Genomic DNA, 19,352 nt, shown 5'->3' with positions numbered 1-19,352 from the left:
CTTCATATGGTATTGATTGACTACATACATGTAATCCGTTAACAACACACAGCGCGTCAATGGACCATGACGATCTATTTTGGTACTGTGGGTATCACTGGGGTCACGTGATATTTTACCTGTATTTTTAGCACAGACTATCGCATGTACGTGGCCTAGGTCAGGATAAGCGGAAAACGACCACACCTGTTTCTCAGTTGTAAAATAAACGGTCTCCGACGTTCAAACGTTTTGGCGCCGCCATGTTTGTTTACAAATGAACGATTTTGGAGGGGAAAGATTGTAACAGCCGTGACTCACGAGCGTGTATTATTGACACGAGAGTGCATTATTGGCAAATAGTACACGGTTTTAAACCAATCAAAACTGACGTTGCATAGCAAACGTGGTAGAATTGTGAATAATATACTGACGGAATGGTATAATGATGCAAAATCGAATAATGTAACGATTACACTGAGCTGTATGATGACGACAGCTTATAAAATCACAGTAATATAACTAATAATATAAAGATAGCATGCAATCATATATTGATGACATCATATAATTTATTGATGAAAAGAAATCATAATCATAATAACGACAACAGTGTGTTGTTTAATGGTGTTACCTTATCAAATAACAATAGCATTCTAACAATAATATTCCACCTTATGATTTCAAAATCAAAATATATACTGATGAAAGTATACAATATAATTGAAGAACTATATACAATGGAAATCATAACTATCATATAATGATCAATTAAAAACACATATTGCCGATATAAAATAATCTATTGATGAAATTTAATGGTGATATCATGTAATAAAATAGTAAAATAATATTTTGTAATGATTATATAATGAAAATCAAATTATATTACAACACAATCACATGATTTATTGATGAAATTATATAATGAAAATATCAATCTATATATCAGTGCATGCCATTTGTGACAGTAACAGGCGTTCCATAAATCTAACAATTTTTGATGTGTAAGATGCTGATTGATATACCTCGTATGAACATTCTCATTAAATTGGTTCTCTTTTTGAGAACGTCAAAAATACCTGGGTTTGATATGGATTTTCATGGTAGATGTGATTTATGAAACAGATCACGCTTAACCCTCTGGAATATATGTTTTTGCTCTCTATGTACATGAATTTCAGCGTAAATCTTAATTTCACTGTTGACATTATGCAATATAGTTCTAGTCCTGCCTAAGAAATTTGACAAACCCTATCAATCCTGATTTGTTCACGTCACGTAAACCAACAACATATCATAATTACCTTAAAGGTTTGGCTTTGAATCGCTAAAATAAAAAAATAAAATAAAAAAATGCTTGAGTACATAAATATCTTCTTATGAAAAATGATATCATGTTTGTAACCTTAAAATGTTCAGTGTTCTGGAATTCCAGTGTCTGCCTATGTATTTTTTGCAGTTTTGAGTGTATAGGCTAAAGATATTGCTCTTCGATTTATATACTTGCTACAAAGCCAAGACAGCGGATGTGGCTTGAATGATCTGGTCATCCTTAAAGATATTAATCACAAAGTATATTCCCATCACCAAAGTTCATTTTCTCATTACAGCACGGATCGGGTCGTAAAAGCTCGGACCAAATATGGACTTCCTATATATAATGGTCGTGATCATGTGAGTCAAAGTCAGACAGGCTATATTTAGAACCAGGCGGGGGAGGAACATTACCAAATAATAATAAAGACAAGATAGCGAAAATCCAATTTGCTGCTCCCTGCATTTTACATCATGATACTAAAGCGCCTGTACGCGAAACGATTGCGTGGGCAGACTGGAAGACGCAGCTGGTTATACTGGGAACAATATTTACTTGAAGAAAGATTCTTTGTTGGGTGTTAGCGTTTTATTGATTCAGAATCTGGTTTCATATTTCGAGTTTCCTGAAAAATGTCCAAATATTGACACGTCGCACATTATTCTTGTAACCCTTTGTTCAGTCGGCGCTCCTTCATATAAAAACAGGAAAACATAGGAAATATATCAAACAGACTTACTCTGATTCAATATCACAGCGCACATCAATTTAAGTATTGACAGGATGCAAGTCATAGAAGGTGGAGATAAAAAATGTAGTGGATTGCCACTTTTATGGTAAAAATAAGTCTTGAAATCCATTACCGAATTTCTGAAAACATTTCCAAATTGTGTTTGCTGGTGTTGTAATGTGTCATTGTAACTGACTAGCACCGAATCTTGTTATCACCAAGATACGATAGCTATTTACATATCAACAATCTTAGTTATCTCTGTGTTGGGCTCCTGCAGGATTAGCGTTGTTTTACCATTTGTCTTCTGTTCAGGGGACATTGAAGAGCCAACGTATAAGGACCATTGTATCACTCTGCATGTTGATCGTAGAGGACGACTGAAAGTGGGTTCCCTGAGGAATTTGGAATTTCTTCTTTGTGTTTCATTTAGGAGACATTAAAGAGACTACATTGTAATACTTGGGATCTTAAATCTTTCCTTTCATTCCTCACTGCTTTGTCTCAGCGTGCTTTGTTTTCATCTATATGTGTCTCCTTGACCCACGTCCTCATATGACCCTGGCTGTCGGTGTCCCCTTGATCATGTCCTTATATAACCATTGCTGTCGGTGTCATATTGACCATGTCCTCATATGACCCTGATTGTTGGTTTCTCCCTAGACCTCCGTCATCACATGACCCTAATTGTTGGTGTCTCCCTAGACCTCCGTCCTCTTTTGACCCTGATTGTTGTATGTTCCCCTAGATTCCAGCCCTAATATGATCCTGGCTGTCGGGGATTCCTTGACTTCCGTCCTCATATGACTTTGGCTGTCGATGTCTCCTTGACTCTCTTCCTCATATGACCCTGGCTGTCTGTGTTTTTGGACCCCGCCCTCATTTGACCCTGGTTCTTGGTGCCCCCTTGACACCCTACCTCATATGACCCTGGATGTTGGTGTCCCCTTGACTCCCGTCCTCATATGAGCCTAGCTGTCGGTGTCTCCCTAGACCTCCGTCCTCATATGACCTTAGCTGTCGCGGTGTTTCCTTGAACCCTGTCCTCATATGAGCCTAGCTATCTGTGTCCCCATGACGCCTGTCCTTAAAAAATGACCCTGGCTATCAGTGCTTCCTTGACTCCCGTCCTCATACGACCCTGGCTATCAATGTCTCATTGACATCCGTCCTCATATGACCCTGGCTATCAGTGTCTCCTTGACACTCGTCCTCATATGACCCTGGCTATTGGTGTCCCCTTGACACCCGTCCTCATATGACCCTGGCTGTTGGTGTCTCCTTGACACCCGTCCTCATATGACCCTGGCTATCGGTGTATCCTTGACATCCGTCCTCATATGAGCCTAGCTGTCGGTGTACCCTTGACTCCCGACCTCATATGACACTGGCCGTTTGTGTCCCATTGACCCCCGTCCTGATTTCACGCTAGCTAATTACGATTCTTGATCTGTAAACAAACACACACAAAAAAAGGAAAATTGACACAAGAATATTTTTGCAATAATTCCTGCATATACTTATGAGCAGTAAAGATAATGTAATAAATGTCAATATATATGTAACAGATCACTGATAATGACTTGGTTGTATTCTCCTTGCATTTTTTCAGGGTCTCTGCTTAAACATTTTTTTCTTTATTCTTTGTTCTCGTTTTATCGTTTTTAATTGAAAAAATACGGTAAAAACGATTTTGCAAGGCACCATACCCTTATCTCTCTTTGACATTATTTCATTTATCTGTTATCGATGACATTCATATTCGTGTTAAATCCACTCTGAAGGCCGTTCAATTGTTAAGTAATGACCGAGTAGAAAAAAACTCGCTTAAAGTTTTCTTTGTGGAATTAGTATTTGGCCTTATTTCGCATTACAGTATGTAGAAAATATGTGTCATTATAAGCTACAAATATGAATATAGACGTTCAGTCATAGATTATTGACTTTTTGATGTGCTCATTAGTACGCCTCGTGAGCTCGTTCTATCAATGAGTTTTTTCCATTTCTCTGGCTTAATCGATCTAGAGACAGTGTTTTTCCCTATTGCGTATTTTACTGGAGAAATTTGAGATTATTTTGGGGATGACCTACATTCATTACTACTTCAGATGCTGAAAACAACCCTTCACAAGTACTATCGTGTAAATCCAAAATCATCGGTAATTTGTCGAGTAAATTAGCATTTCATGTTACCAAATATAGCAAATCTGTATCGACAAAGTCCTCCCACGCATATCGTTACCTGTTTGTAGACAGCATATACTAATATCAGGAAGGATCGGATTTAATGGCAGCTCATCCGAACCAAGACGTTTGGTGGCAATTAGGTTTGATCTTTATATAGAAAGTTATAGAAAGGATAATGAAAACATGAGAGCTTGTATATTCCTGGGTAATGGGCATTCTTTTAAATATAATTTCTAAAACAACTATTGTAATTTATTAAGGCATCAAGAGTTTGGGTATATATTTGGGAGCGCCAGTTCGTATAGGCCGTGTGAGTTAGATCGAAGTGACCATGGCCACAGCTCATACCGTCACATATGGTTCCATTGCTATGTATGATGGTTGGTCACGTGTCCAAGGCAAGATGGTGCAGTCCTATGTGAGGACAACTGCCTTTTTTCAACGCGTTCGTTAGACGGAACCAATGTGTATGTGTTTCCTCCGAAAGTAATTAGAATAAATATGTGCTCTATGTTTTTAATACATATAAATTTGTCCTTCATATAAATTGCATTGCATCATATAAATCATATCATGATAGAATTAAAAAGATATTGGCTATGTTGAAATACGGATAAGCATCATTAAGAACCAGCGGTGGGGACAGTTATCTTGCACTTGCCGGAGATTTAGTCTGACGTATGTCAGATCAATTTAGCCAGAACTGACAGAAGGATTTATTTCGAACGAGTCAGGGATTCGGCACGCGCTGGCAAAGAAACTAAATGCGCCAATGTTGAAAATTAACTTATATCTTAAACATTATTTTTATTAAAATGACAAGATGATATCATCAATCGCCTATGTACTCTTTTGACCTACATAGACACTAGGTGGTGGTATGAGAAATGAATGTCACAAATAATTAATGATAATAACTGTCACAAATGAAATATTTCTCTGTATGTTACACCATTAATTTGTAACATTTCTCAGTAGGATCACACATAATAAAGGTCATTATCACTCCTAATAAACCTGACAGGATATCAAGGCATCGTTGACGTAGCTGTGACGTCAATCCCTGTGGGACAATTACTTTTTGCTGGTAAGTGTAAACCATTTTATAGGGAATATGAAACCGTGGCAACCGTACAAAGTCAGTGGTTTAAATTTGATTAATCATGCGCTCTGATATTTATGTGTTTTGTGTTGGTGATAGAAAATGTATATGCGTTGTATATATATTCATTATATACATATACAATGTATATGAAATGTAACATATAATCATATAATCAATGATATATTTTTGCCTTTTGCCAGCATATCGGTGAAATGTCATCTTGGGGCATTGGTCATAAGAAGATTGAAATTCGAAATGTATATATGGTAGCATGGTAAGAATACATTGAAATACATATCCCTATCGCCGTCACCCATCATAATTTTATAAGTAAACTAAGGCACAGTAGGCACATCTTTGGATAGCTGACTCTCGTGTATAACAATGTCATTTCTGGCTTCCATGATGGCAGTGATTCTGTATAATCTGACCGGATGGGGTGTCCTGCTGGGTGTCTTCGGCAGTATGCTTCAGTGAGGTAGCACTATAAATCGGCAAAAGTACCGGCCTTTCACAAGGAGACTTAACACGAACATAACCGCAGCCTCCAAAAACGCACATACGCACTCACCACACGCATGCATGTCGCACGCACGGGAGGCCATCCTTAAATAACCTTAGCTGTTAATAGGACGTTAAACAAAATAAACCAAACCAATGTATAAGAATGTCATTTCTGCCTTCCATGATATAGTGATAATATATATCATGCAGTGACACCGGAATTGACCTGTTCTCCCTGATACTGTCAAGTCCTCTCGACACGCAACCACCTTCATTGAATTACCGTCTCGCAGTTGTGATTCAGTAAGATCCATGGCCATCGAACAAGTATTTTATTCCCAGGCCAAATCCCCCATTTGTTGTGTAGTCAGTAAGAGTTATACTCGCTGTTATAACATCGTAGTTGACCTCTCCTACTTTGTAATCCATCAAAACCCTGTCTGATTAATCGATTGATGAACGAGACTTCAAAGAACTAACACAATGGATATTATAGCAACTTCAGCGTATTAGAAGGATAGTCTACATGTAGAGTAAGAGTTCAAAGCAGGATGGTCAGCGCGTGAAGTGCGTGTCCAAAGCACTCTATTAAGCGCCGAACGCTAATAGACACACCACTCATATCCGATGGAAACTATACCATTCTGACTATAACGCCGGACATAGAAGATATTTGCTAATGTGACGGATCTACTTGACCATGAAAAGGAGATTAACATTCAAAGGTGCGAATTTATACTTAATTCGTAGGATACGGCAAAATAGGTTACGGTTCATTCTTAGGTTATACAAATAAACAAAAACTATACATGTATAAATGTACAGAGATCATTACTGAAAAACAAATAATACACTAAAACAATGACGTTTTTAAGATGATTTTAGACCATATTTCTTAATATAACTCGATATATGCTCCTAAATGGTCTTTTTCTTAAAGCCGGAAAAATTGGTTTTATCTAAATTGATTTTTCAATTCCGATTCTTTTTTCCCATTTTGCCTAATACCCTAAGTATTGTAAAGAAGAAATAAGATATTAGCATCTAACAATGTCAACTAAGAGTTGGATAAAGTAGAGGGGCCGTTGTGGCCGAGTTGTTAAGGTGTCTCGACACTTTATCACTAGCCCTCCACCTCTGGGTTGCGAGTTCGAAACATATGTGGGGCAGTTGCCAGGTACTGACCGGTAGATCGGTGGTTTTTCTCTGGGTACTCCGGCTTTCCCCCACCTTCAAAACCTGGCACGTCCTTAAATGATCCTGGCTGTTAATAGGACATTAAACACAAACAAATAAATAAAAGTAGAGCAAAAAATAATCAAAGTGCACCAAACATTCGCCTTTGTCCTTCTTGTCAGTGATTTAAAGAGCCAAAAGTGTTGATACATTGGAGGCCACGAATGAAACTAAAAAATGTCGAATGAAATGTCAAAAATCTGCTATATAGGGAGCAATAGTCACCATTGTTCAAATAATTTGAAAATTTTCAATTTCTGATTCTGCATTAGTCCGTAGGCCGGTGGTTTTTGTCCGGGTGCTCCGGCTTTCCTCCACCTTCAAACCTGGCACGTCCTTAAATGACCCTGGCTGTTAATAGGACGTTAAACAAAAAAAAACCACCAAATCTGCATTAGTCTTCTTATGAACCTTTCGAAAATTCTGTTTTAATATGATTGTCTGTTTTGTCGGATTTGCTGTAATTATAACAACAATAGCGAAACCCTAACGAGGTCCCTAGTATTGTTAGATGAGTGGTGTTCTAGGAACAGGTTAGTTTGCTCTATGGCTAAATATACATCGGACAACCAGCTACTATTTAAGTCGCTAAGTCAGCAATCGACGGAAGGAAAGTCCTCGGGGGGCAAGCTGTTTAAAGCTCTAACGTAAATAACATATAGTTTGAATTATTTTTAGAGATTATTTTGTGCAGGAGGAGATTAACAAGAAATATTGGTATACTAAGGGTTATCGTGAACATGACTGAGAGTCTTGTTGTCGATATTTTTATTGAGTTCAATTCCAGGATCTGCTAATATGCATAATAGTACCCATGAGAACAATTTTTACAGACTGATTTGTTGGTTTCGGTTTTCTTGAAAGTATATGCGACTTATTAATCAAAGAGCTGGTTGCCGGTTTTCCTAGAGCTTCCGCTTCACTAGCTCAGCCGTTAACATTGATCGTTAGTTACAATGTGGCCTGAAGGGACGGTTTATAATTAGTCTGTGGGTTGAAGTCTGACCATTTCAGGTTCCATCTTGTTAACTTAACTCACGTTTTGTCAATCCTGTCTCAATCTACAGCAAGAACAGGTCACTCTTTTTTTTACCTCCAGGGATTATTAATTTTATCACTCATTTGTCTTAGTTACAATATTTTGTTCATCAAATACATATCTTTGGTATATTAGATTGACTCATGGAGAGTGTGAAGATGGCGTCCTTTTTCATGTTGTACCATCAAGTTTACTTTTCATACTGATACGTTGACAATGTAGGAGGACAATCTTAGGAATGTTGGAAGGAGTGTTCTACGTCTTCTGCTTCAGGAGAAAAGAATAGACTGAAATGTATCTGCTGTTCCCATTGCAGCACTTTTGCGTGTTCATTTGTTTTCTGTCTACCTAATCTAATCAAACTGGCCATACATACGGGGTTTGGTACACCTCTTCTATACTTGTATATCCAACCAGACTCAGTTTGATTCTTTAATTTCTCTTAAATATATCAGTACTTTATATGGCCCTTAGCATCATTTACGAGACTTAGAAGAAACAACCAAATGTATATGGCTATTTGATAATCCTTTACGGTATAATACTTTATGAATTTAAAATGTCTCATTTATATACAATTATAGACTTTTGATAAGGTCGATACATGGATGTATTAACCTGTAAATAAGATATTAACTCATGTCAATAAAACTATACATCGACTGGTTTCAAAAGGCTATGACAATTTCGTTATAAAATAATAATTAAAGATGCAATTAAATTCAAGCAAACGTTTACTGAAAGACGATATCAAGGGAGGTTATCCATACCGTGTAATCTATTTTAGAAGCACCGCAATATAACTGTAATCTATCAAAACTTAAATTAAAAAAAATTAAATCCTTTTACAAGTTTCAAATTGAGTATTAAGCCAAACAAAGTGAAAAATTAATTAAGAGGGCCCGTATATCAGAGCGATTAATTTTTGTTTTAACTCTTTGACACCATAATTTACTTCCAATCAACTTTCTTTGGTGTTAATCAGTATCATGATACAGATTTATGAAAATACAATAAAAAACATTGTAGTAATTTAGATATACAACTTTCCGATTCGACAATAAAATGTTGCTAACATGGAGTGTTATGAAGGTTTATTATAAGAGACAAATCCCTATCCATCATGATTAATCAGAAAAATAATACCGCATCATGAAAACGTAGTGTTTCATATCTTAATACATTGTCGAATGAAACCTGCCCTTATTTTTTTGTTTTCCTTGCTAGAAATGTTATATTGCTTTCCTCTAATTGCCAGCTTGATAATTTATCACCACCCTATAACTCTTCGAGACTTAACCAGGATTTGATCTAGATTTGTATGTCGGGTGCCGCCGTGACCTAGATGTGTATGTTGGTTTCGTCGGAAGACGCTTACTCTTACGGAGCAAATTGTCTTATTATCATTGTACTTTTAAGGAGTCTCCATACAAATCTTTTTTGTTTTAAATTGGCCTCGTTTAATAGATTTTGAGTTTGAATTATGGCTTCATTATTATGTCAGTATTCTTTGTTGTGTTTGTAAGAAGATGCATGTGTGTATTATAGACCAGACCTGCGTTTCATAGAAATTAAAACAAAACATGCAGGGTAACAGCGCCGAGGGGAGTATAATTCCAGAAAGAGAGCTCACCATCCAACAAAAGCTAAAAATGTAAAGTACTAAATGATTTTATTATGATTCGAAAGGATTTTAATTTCTAACAAATGAATCACTTTTCTGTCTTCGCTAATGGCAAGGTTATTTTCTAAAGTCATGAAGTGTGGTAAATATTTGTAAGCGTAAGCCTTTGTTGATGGTCTTTGCTGTTTTTCACTTCATTAGCAGGCGTAATTACCTCGAACAGAATTTCCTGGTTTCTTTTAACAACAGGGAATCTCTGTAACGTCTGGCGGATTGGATTAGACGACCCACACATTACGGGCAATGACTTTCCTGTCCGTCTAATGGAAGTAAACACTATATAGTTATGTGAACCGCCAACGTACGTCGCTGCCCCGTAGACATTAGCCCGAATGTGGGTCATTGATCTACGAATCCTGCATCCAATATATACATATACTTGGTCTTATTTCCTCTTTTATCAATCTAGACTTTTATAAGATATCTAAAGAGGAATATATATACATATTTACGTATTCACTTATTTAAAGAGGCTTGCCCGCAGAGAGATCAGAAAAATTGGCTAATAGAAAAAGATTTTTTACACATGACAGATTGTTGGAATTGTTGAGTTTTTCATTTTATTTTACTTATAAAACGCTGAAAAGTGATATTAAAACCTCATTTTTAAATATTATTTATTTAATCGCAACCCGCAATAAGTCTAATTTGATTGACACATCAAAGAAACAAGCACGTGCACAGTGCCGCACAGTGATAACTTCAAAGGCAGCGGCGATTTACAAAGAAGATTTGCCGTTATATTCCATACATTTCCCTCTCAGGTTGAGTTTTAAAACGTCTTTTAAATTTATACATATTCTGTAATTGTTTTCAAGAAATAAAGTCGGAAAGCCTCTAATTTTGTCACATAGAAACGTGTACTGAAGTTTATTTAGTGATCGGAGATGTGCCGTTTACCGGTCCGTCTGCGGGTAAGCCTCTTTAACTCATTCAGTTATATATTTTAGATTTAAATTGCCTTGTTTGGTTATTTATTTATCGATATTATTTATTTGTCTGTAATCCTGAGAGAATTATAGGGCAATAACTATCCAAAGAAAGCTGTTTAATACTTATATTTCCGTTTTGATTTAAGTTTTTTTTTTTTTTTTTTTTTAATTCATCCTGTAACAGTGTTAATGCATTCCAAGTCGTTCTTTTTCACTGGAAAATGGACACGTTCTTGTGACGTCACAAGTACGCGCGACCTTTCCTAGCAAAAACATATACAAATGTAGCTCATGAAAATAAACACAAAATCATCAAATTTGATTTCAGCATTGTAATCAATAAATATCAGCGGCATGACATTCACTTTGATACAGTATTGTGCGTTACATTGATTAATTGTTGTTGTTTTTTTTTAAATCGGCAGTGCACATTTTCTAGACGTCAAAAATACACTTATTTTGATGACGTCAGACAAAACGACATAATCTAGTGTTGCAGGACGAGCATGTTCTTCATATCACTACACCAATGGATGTTTTGTGGGGTGTAAGCGCTATTATTTAGAAATATTTCATTAAGTTATGATGATAGTTCAGCATTTTTAAGGCAGAAAACACATAAATGACAAAATACAGAAGTAATTTAAGAATTCAACCAGAATACTGCAGATGTGGTGTTTCCATAAATATATACTGGCTTTGAACATTTTGCATTCTATTTTCAGAACACCGCTTCGATTTCTGTTGCTAACGAGATATCTACTGCCGTTCCCAGCAGATTTCTTTTTTATCTAAGCGTAAAATTGAGACACTGATGGACATGGCCGATACATACAAGACGACCATGACAGACATAAGATCGGTAAGACATTAGCAAAAATCTATAAAACGAACTTTATATTTCAAAAATTCTCCGGACAGGAATCAATAAATTTACTTTAAATTTTTTTCCGCACCAGCCAAGAATATCGATATGATTAATGCGATAAAATCAAGGGTCAACTATTGCATAGAGTAATTTAGTAATTTATCTTTTACAAACTGTGATTCTACTTTCATGGTTAAGTATGATTTGATGAATATATCGAGTCTAATATTGAGTCACTTACAATTAACCATGTCTATGAATAGGGAAATACTTCCTGTATTTGATTTGTCAATATACTAAGCGTATGATTGGTCAATTCAATATATATATGTACCGTGCATATGATTGGTCAATTCAATTTACATTAACCGTGCATATGATTGGTCAATTCAATATACATGTACCATGCATATGATTGGTCAATACGATTTACGAGCTGTTTTCACATGGTGTTGATGTTTTTGACAGCCATGTACTTCACAACATAGCTATTAAAATCAGAATTAAACATAATCTATGTTTTGAGTCCATTAAGAAATGATATTAGTTAATGTGTTCATTTTTTAACCATTTTTAGTGAAAAGGGTTCTGAAAACGTCAGATTTAATCCGAGTGACAACACTGAAAATTAATACATTTATATTCATAATGATATAATAAATTAATATATTGCAGCTAACGTTACATTTTCAAAGATTTCTCTTAGGTGTATTTATAAAGATACACTTAAAGACTGTTTTTGTGTACAAGGAAATATCGTTTAAAGCCGTTAACACGGCAGCATCGCAGTCGATCGTCTATCGATCTTCCTGTCAACAGATTCGGTGACCAGACTGACACATTTTCCTCTTCGTTTATACCACAGATTTGATCCGTGTATTTGATCAAATGAATAGGGTCTATGGTGATTTGTTGAATACGTTTCTCCTAGCTGGGTGATATAATTTTCTGATTTATGTTTATTTACTTTTACACTTCAGTACAGCATATAATATACATGTATCTTATTTGTTTAGTAAATAGCACACACAGTCATGTTCTATTACATTATATTTCCTATTCTAATTACTGAATGCCGATTCTCATTTCTATTCTGTCAGAGCACTGGGTAGTGTAAGTGATAAAACTGTTCCAGATTTATTTCTGATAGAATAAGATGTCATTGTAGATAGTGACAAGAACCACTTCTGTAGGTCCCAATTATTTTTATTCTAATCTATCTTCATCGTCCAGTGGCCTTGGAGATGTTCGCATTGTATATACAAGCGCGTATAAGGAGCTAGTGGTATGAAAAATGAGAGCAAAATAATTGGTATACTGGTCTGTCAATGAGTCGACTTTGCCCGCCCCCCCCCTCTCTCTCTCTCTCTCTCTCTCTCTCTCTCTCTCTCTCTCACCCCGTTAAAATTGAGAATATCTCCATATAGCCAAGGTCAACACATCACTAATGAACAGTCCGAGAAAACATGGCACCTCTGACGCATGTATGACGTCAAACTAGGTTTTATTGGTAAAGTGAGTATTTAACGAGCTATTTATAGGTCAGTATAAAGCGGAAATCGTTTGGATGGACAGTATACAGATTCTATAATGAGAATATATAAATCTATTATATCAATGTGAAAGACAAACTGATAACATCACTGCTTACATTAGTTTAAACAATATTTTATTCATTAATCAAAATAATCAATACATATACAAATATTTTTTTATGGGATGGGAAAACAAGCTTAGAGCTTATATTAATTCCTTTCCCATTTACATACAAAGGCAAATATAAATCTTCGAACTGGAACACCTTACATCAATATGAAATGAAATAATGATATTTATTGGTTACAATTAAAACCAATAGACATATATACATGTGGTGAATAGAATTGATAGTAGAAATAAATGACAGTGACGCCTGTAAATAAAATTACCTTATATAGCTACGTATAAATGCATGTCATTATACATTCGATAGATGACATAATGGGTTCAAAAATATTAGCTAAAACGTTTACTTAGCTTAATATAATCTTGTACTGTCAAGAATATTTGATCATTTTGCTGTATTGAATAAGTATCATTTCCCCATCGCAAAGTTTTTTTTTCAGTTAGTATTATATCTAACTGAAATAAGGTATTTTATCTGATAATGTTGTACTTGTCACACGATAGTAAAAAATGGTAAGTACTTTCTACTAACCCACCAGAATAAAATGGACTTTCCTATAAACTTCTAATGTATAAATGTTGTTTAAGATTACTATATTTGAGCCTTAATCCTGCATGTAAGATTTGAAGATTTCTATTTCCAATGTTAAAATTATTGGGGATTATTAGTTTGTCCTTTTGTAAAAAGCCTTTGATTATACCAACAGACGGATTTTCTCGAATATCAACTGGTAATACATTCCATAACTGTATTGAGGAATTTAAAAAAGAGGTTTTGTAAAACTGAGTTCTGCAATTAATTGAGAGTAAATTATTTGAATTTCGTGTATTATGCCTATGACTGCTTACATTACCATGGCATAAGAATATACGCATCATAACTAGTAATGATGATCATAACGTTTATTTTTGACCAATTGGAACGGTGCCTAATATTTACTGCATTAAAATCCGTCAATTTTTAGTTTGAGATGCAAATGAATAAGTTGTTATTTTCCTTTCGATATCTTGCTTACATATAGTGGGTTTGAATCCAATTAAAACTTTATAACAATTATGTATGCAAACCATACCATGTAACTACAGACAACTGAAATCGCGTTGAGCAACTTACCTATGTTGTCAAGCGTTTCGCCAGTACAATACCACGTCAATATCTATGCTACAGATTCCCGCGCTTTTTTGGAGGATGTTCATTTCTTCGTCTTATAAAAAAACATTAATAGACACTCGAAATGTTTTCCGTAAATATATGTTATAATTTATGACTGAAAATTGATAATTTAAATGTTGTTCTTTTTTTTAATTTTTTTTTTATTATTTTTATTTTTATAAATATACGTAATATTGATTCCGCTGAACCGACGCCTTCACAAGCTATGGCCGTTTCTTACAAATTATCAATAGGGGGACTATGATAAAAGAATCCCTAATAGTACGGGCATCCTTTTTTAACACCATCTCTAATTTTTCATATTCAAATCTAGTAATATCATTCCATAATTTGCAAGCATGTTCCGACACTGCTTTAATAAACATTTCATTTATTCTCAAGAAACAATAAGGTAAGTGTTTCAGTTTCAATAAAACATTATTCTTTAATAACTGAACCAATACATTTTGGTCACATTCAGCTACGCACATCATTGATATCACTTATTAAATTATCCACAACATTTGCAATTTTAGAATTAGCCCTATAACCTGAACATGTATAACAACAAAGCAGCTGATAGGAACTAGTGTCTTATATAGGAAAAATGTTGGTATTTTAACATGTTAAACATCACTCGAGCTGTAGCCTTTAAGTTTTCCGTGTCACGATGTAACTTTCAGTACTTCTGTACTTATATGACCAAGGCTGTTACGAGGACGTTGAACAAAACATAACCCCGGCTGTTAATAGGACGTTAAACAAAAACAAACAAACAAAGCCATGTGAAGCCTGCTCTTTATAGAACACAATATGAATGACGTACAGACGTTTAACAGTTTACATTGAAACAGCACCTGTGCCTTTGTTCTTCCTGTACCTACTGTGGAGGTTGTGTAAGATTACTTTTGTTCTCAGTGTTAGGGTGATAAGTACATTTTCCCCAGGTTAGAGAACAACCAATAAAAGTGTGTTTGCTGTCGCCAAAAGACACCCTCTGTTATCTCTACATGTGATATATTTAATTTTAATGCCGATAACATTAAGATATTATGCATAAGTGATGTGTCTAAAGTGTTTTGATGTTTAAACAAGCCGGATTTAGTCTCTTACCACACGCTGTTTTTGCGCACGCTAGCTGTCTTGCTAATAAGCATTTTGAGGATGAGACTGAGCTCAGATTTCACCTAGATTTGCATGGCTTGTGTCGTCGATGAAACAGAAGACGCTTAACCTTCCAGTATACCTGGTCTTATTGTATGGTCCCAATTAGTTTTATTCCATTTTATCTTCATCGTCCAGTGGCCTTGGCGATGTTCGCATATTGCATAAAGACTTATGGTATGAAAAATGAGAGCAAACTTATTGGTATACTGGTCTGTCAAACATCTCTCTTACGCCATTAAAATTGATAAGATCTCCATATAGCAGAGGTCAACATACCTTTGATGAACAGTCCGAGAAAGCATGGCACCTCTGACGCAAATACCAGCTAGTTTTTTTATTGGTAAAGTGAGTATTTAGCGAGCTATTTATAGGTCATTATAAAGCGGAAATCGTTTGGGTGGACAGTATACTTTATAATGAATATATCAATCAATTATATCAAAATGAAAGACAAACTGATAACATCACTGCTTACATAACCATGTCATAAGATTATAGGCATCATAACTAGTAATGAGGATCATAACGTTTGCTTTTGACCAATTAGAACAGTGCCTAATATTTACTGCATTAAAATCCGCCAATTTTTAGTTTGAGATGCAAATGAATAAGTTGTTATTTTCCTTTCGATTTCTTGCTTACATATTGTGGGTTTGAATCCAATTAAAACTTTATAACAATTATGTATGCAAACCATACCATGTAACTACAGACAACTGAAATCGCGTTGAGCAACTTACCTATGTTACCTCGCCAGTAGAATACCACGTCAATATTTCTGCTAGATTCCCGCGCTTTTTTGGAGGATGTTCATTTCTTCGTCTTTAAAAACATTAATAGACACTCGAAATGTTTTCCGTTAAATATACGTTATAATTTATGACTGAAAATTGATAATTTAAATGTTGTTCTTTTTTTTAATTTTTTTTTTTATTATTTTTATTTTTGTAAATATACGTAATATTGATTCCGCTGAACAGACGCCTTCACAAGCTATGGCCGTTTCTTACAAATTATCAATATGGGGACTATGATAAAAAAAATCCCTAATAGTCCGGGCATCCTTTTTTAACACCATCTCTAATTTTTCATATTCAAATCTAGTAATATCATTCCATAATTTGCAAGCATGTTCCGACACTGCTTTAATAAATATTTCATTTATTTTCAAGAAACAATAAGGTAAGTGTTTCAGTTTCAATAAAACATTATTCTTTAATAACTGAACCATAAATTTTGGTCACATTCAATTACGCACATCATTGATATCACTTATTAATTTATCCACAACATTTGCAATTTTTTAATTTGCCATACAACCTGAACATGAATTATGCATATAAAACATCACAGCAGCTTAAGGAACTAGTGTCTTATATAGGAAAAATGTTGGTATTTTAACATGTTAAACATCACTCGAGCTGTAGCCTTTAAGTTTTCCGTGTGACGATGTAACTTTCAGTACTTATGTCCTTATATGACCAAGGCTGTTACGAGGACGTTGAACAAAACAAACCAACTGTTAAAACTTGCCACGTAAATGTGGGCCTCGGTGGAAGAGTGTTTAAGGTGTTCCGACACTTTAGCACTAGCCCCTCAACTCTAGGTTGCGAGTTCGAAACCTACGTGGGGCAGTTGCCAGGTACAGACCGTAGGCCGGTGGTTTTTCTCCGGGTACTCCGGCTTTCCTCCACCTCTAAAACCTGGCATGTCCTTAAATGACCCTGGCTGTTAATAGGACGTTAAACAAAAACAAACAAACAAAGCCATGTGAAGCCTGCTCTTTATAGAACACAATATGAATGACGTACAGACGTTTAACAGTTGACATTGAAACAGCACCTTCCTTTGTTCTTCCTGTACCTACTGTGGAGGTTGTGTAAGATTATTCTTTCAAGAACATATTTAGTACTTTTGTTCTCAGTGTTAGGGTGATAAGTACATTTTCCCCAGGTTAGAGAACAACCAATAAAAGTGTGTTTGCTGTCGCCAAAAGACACCCTCTGTTATCTCTACATGTGATATATTTAATTTTAATGCCGATAACATTAAGATATTATGCATAAGTGATGTGTCTAAAGTGTTTTGATGTTTAAACAAGCCGGATTTAGTCTCTTACCACACGCTGTTTTTTGCGCACGCTAGCTGTCTTGCTAATAAGCATTTTGAGGATGAGACTGAACTCAGATTTCACCTAGATTTGCATGGCTTGTGTCGTCGATGAAACAGAAGACGCTTAACCTTCCAGTGCGCCTGGTCTTATTCTATGGTCCCAATTAGTTTTATTCCATTTTATCTTCATCGTCCAGTGGCCTTGGCGATGTTCGCATATTGCATAAAGACTTATGGTATGAAAAATGAGAGCAAACTTATTGGTATACTGGTCTGTCAAACATCTCTCTTACGCCATTAAAATTGATAAGATCTCCATATAGCAGAGGTCAACATACCTTTGATGAACAGTCCGAGAAAGCATGGCACCTCTGACGCAAATACCAGCTAGTTTTTTTATTGGTAAAGTGAGTATTTAGCGAGCTATTTATAGGTCATTATAAAGCGGAAATCGTTTGGGTGGACAGTATACTTTATAATGAATATATCAATCAATTATATCAAAATGAAAGACAAACTGATAACATCACTGCTTACATAACCATGTCATAAGATTATAGGCATCATAACTAGTAATGAGGATCATAACGTTTGCTTTTGACCAATTAGAACAGTGCCTAATATTTACTGCATTAAAATCCGCCAATTTTTAGTTTGAGAAGCAAATGAATAAGTTGTTATTTTCCTTTCGATTTCTTGCTTACATATTGTGGGTTTGAATCCAATTAAAACTTTATAATAATTATGTATGCAAACAATACCATGTAACTACAGACAACAGAAATCGCGCTGAGCAACCTACCTATGTTTCCAAGCGTTTCGCCAGTAGAATACCACGTCAATAATTATGCCACAGATTCCCGCGCTTTTTGGAGGATGTTCTTTTCGTCGTCTTTAACATAATCAAGACACTCGAATTGTTTTCCGTTATATATGTCTGTTATAATTTATGACTGAATATTGATAATTTAAATGTTGTTCTTTTTTATTGTTTTTTTTTTTTTTTTTTTTAATTTTATTTTGGTTAATCCGACGCCTTCACAAGCTATGACCGTTTCATGCACATTATCAATAGGGGACTATGATGAAAAATCCCTGATAATACGGGCATCCTCTTTTTACGTCATCTCTAACTTTTCATATTCAACTCTAGTACAACCATTCCATAATTTGCCAGCATGTTCCGGAACTACTATAATGAATATTTAATATATTCTCAACAGAAAATAAAGTACAATGTTAGTGTTTCAGTTTCAATAAAACATTATTTCTTTAATAACTGAACCATAAATTTCGGTCACATTCAGTTACACTCATCATTGATATCACTTATTAAATTATCCACAACATTTGCAATTTTAGAATTAGCCCTATAACCTGAACATGAATTATGCATGTATAACAACAAAGCAGCTGATAGGAACTAGTGTCTTATATAGGAAAAATGTTGGTATTTTAACATGTTAAACATCACTTGAGCTGTAGCCTTTAAGTTTTCCGTGTCACGAGGTAACTTTCAGTACTTCTGTATTTATATGACCAAGGCTGTTACGAGGACGTTGAACAAAACAAAACAACTGTTAAAACTTGCTACGTAAATGTGGGCCTCGGTGGCCGAGTGGTTAAGGTGTCCCAACACTTTATCACTAGCCCTCCACCTCTCCATACGTGGG

The sequence above is a fragment of the Pecten maximus genome, chromosome 12 (assembly GCF_902652985.1).
Source record: "Pecten maximus chromosome 12, xPecMax1.1, whole genome shotgun sequence".
Lineage (NCBI taxonomy): Eukaryota > Metazoa > Mollusca > Bivalvia > Pectinida > Pectinidae > Pecten > Pecten maximus.
Note: the sequence above shows the minus strand (reverse complement) of the source record.